The following is a 2,563-nucleotide window of genomic DNA, read 5'->3' as shown; positions in this document are numbered from 1 at the left end:
AAGCATCTTGACAATATTGTTACAACTGCTTGGAAGACTCATACATCAGGTTCCTTTTACAGTCATCCTTCATACCAATTTTACTGTCTCTACCCCAGACAGCAGGCTAAGTATAGGTATCACTACCGTATATGAAACCAGACGGCAGCCAGTATTCTTGCATAGCTTCCAGCTCAGCTGTCATCCTGACTGATTCTCAGTGGGCTCAAATATAATCCATTGAAGATGTCATTCCCACAGGAAGCTGAGGATCAGTTCACACAGGACTTTGCGTTTGTTTGCATATGCGTATTCACTGTAATGTCATTTTACTGACTGCACTTGAAAATTACCCTCCCCCCTGCACCATGTGAAATGACTTTATCCCTCAAACCATGAGACTGTTTCTGAAAAATTATACACAAATCAAGCCACAGAATGTCTCCCACATTCATGAGAACTACTGGTTTCAGAAAAAAACCACCTAAATAGCTCCACATCCTACTTTGTCTGCATTACTCCTAATAGAAATAATGGATTTGTTACCTTTTTAAGCTTGTGGTCCAGAATGACTGCAAAGTGATTATAAGTAATTCCTTTATGTCTCAGACAGATATCGATGTTTTCCTACAGGATGTTATGTCATATCATCTTCCCAGGATAAATTTTGAAAAAACTGAAACTGTTTTGACTCAAGCAAAATTACTCTAAGGATAAATGTGCAAATGAAAACAGCAAAAAGCAGGACTGAATAATGGCATTCTTTTCTATTAATGAAGATGTTACTGCATCTCCCACCATATGAAGAAATGTTTATATGACAATCAAAAATCCTAATTTAAGGCTCAGTTCATTTATGGAAAGAACTGGAGGAGATGCAGGTTATGCCATTGAGCAGTGAGTGGTAAAGAACTGCTACAAAATCATCTTAAGCTCATTCTTCCAAAATAGTTCAACATCACTCCCCATAAGCATTACTTACAAGGTTCTTCTCTGCTCCAGATTCTATGAATTCATAAAAATTTATCCTCCTCTGAGAAAAAAGAAGGTAACAAAATTCTGCGTTTATTACAGTGGACTATGCTAAAGAAACAGGGATATGTTCATGTCTGTGTATTACATGTGTGTCTTTATGGAGAGCAAAAGCAAAAGGGAGCCAAACTGAAAAAAAAGTAACTGCTGAGACAGATGAAACTGCAAAAATAAATCTAAAGAATTGTGTAATCCTAAAACAGCAAAGTTAAAATGAGAATTTGTAGTGTATCTGTTACCAGTTACTGACTGGCTGTGGTAAGACTAGATATAGTTTCAAGAAAAATCTTACTACAACACCTTTTAGCCAGCTGAATCTATTGAAGTAAACGGAGGCACAACAACTATAGAATCATAGAACCATAGAATGGTTTAGGTTGGAAGGGACCTTTAGAGGTCATCTAGTCCAACCCCCCTGCAGTGCGCAGGGACACCTTCAACTAGAGCAGGTTGCTCAGAGCCCTGTCCAACCTCACCGTGAATGTTTCCAGGGATGGGGCACCCACAACCTCTCTGGGCAACCTGTGCCAGTGTTTCACCACCCTCACAGTAAAATGTTTTTTCCTTATATCCAGTCTAAATCTACCCTCCTTTAGTTTAAAACCATTGGCCCTTGTCCTGTCACAACAGGCCTTGCTAAAGAGGTTGCCCCCATCTTTCCTGTAGTCTCCCTTTAAGTACTGGAAGGCTGCTGGAAGGCCGTACAACCTCAGCTCTCTCAGCCTGTCCCCACAGGAGAGGTGGTCTAGCCCTCGGATCATTTTTGTGGCCCTCCTCTGCACCCTCTCCAACAGGTCCATGTCTTTCCTGTGCTGAGGGCTCCAGAGCTGGACACCACACTGCAGGCTGCGTCTCAGCAGAGCAGAGGGACAGAATCACCTCCCTTGACCTGCTGGTCACGCTTCTTTTGATGTAGCGCAGGGTACGGTTGGCCTTTTGGGCTGCGAGTGCACATTGTTGGCTCAAAAGGGATCACTAGCAGAGGATGGTTTCGATCCATCGACCTCTGGGTTATGGGCCCAGCACGCTTCCGCTGCGCCACTCTGCTGCTCTGTTGAGAGAATGGTTGTAAGAAAATGAGGAAAAAACATTTTTTAGATAAGAGATCTCAAATAAGGAGTAGTTCCACAGGACAAAATGCAAGAATTACCTTTATTTGATATCCATAGGAAAAAAAAAAAAAGAAAAAAAGTACTAGAAAAGGTGGCAAAATTCTATACTGGAAAAAAGTTTCTGTCCACAAATAATAGGGAATAATTATGTGATAATCTGTGAGGTCCCACCACTGAAACTCATGGCTGTAAGAATATTTGTAGAACAAACATGCATTCCACAAAGCTGAAGAACTCACAGAAATAAGAAAGAGAAAAACAGAAATCCAAATGTTGCCAGTTAGCATAGTATACATTCAAAAATAACTATCTTGTGTGTATTCTTAACCATAGGAATCTTTCTCTTTCATAATGTCTTAGTCGTATTTTAGTGTCTTGTGTACCCTAGAGTAAAAGCATAGCATCTTACATGCCACAGCTTCCACCTACAGCAAAGGCAG

The 2,563-nt window shown here is 40.8% G+C and overlaps 1 non-coding gene across 1 annotated transcript; it reads right to left on the bottom strand.

The window, feature by feature from the left end:
- Nucleotides 1-1,987: 1,987 nt before the first annotated feature.
- On the bottom strand, nucleotides 1,988-2,059 carry TRNAM-CAU (transfer RNA methionine (anticodon CAU)). Its single transcript has one exon. It is a non-coding gene; the product is annotated as a tRNA-Met (tRNA).
- Between the last annotated feature and the right edge of the window lie 504 nt (nucleotides 2,060-2,563).

Source organism: Phalacrocorax aristotelis, chromosome 3 (assembly GCF_949628215.1).
Source record: "Phalacrocorax aristotelis chromosome 3, bGulAri2.1, whole genome shotgun sequence".
Taxonomy (NCBI): Eukaryota; Metazoa; Chordata; class Aves; order Suliformes; family Phalacrocoracidae; genus Phalacrocorax; species Phalacrocorax aristotelis.
This window is presented reverse-complemented; position numbering and strand designations above follow the sequence as displayed.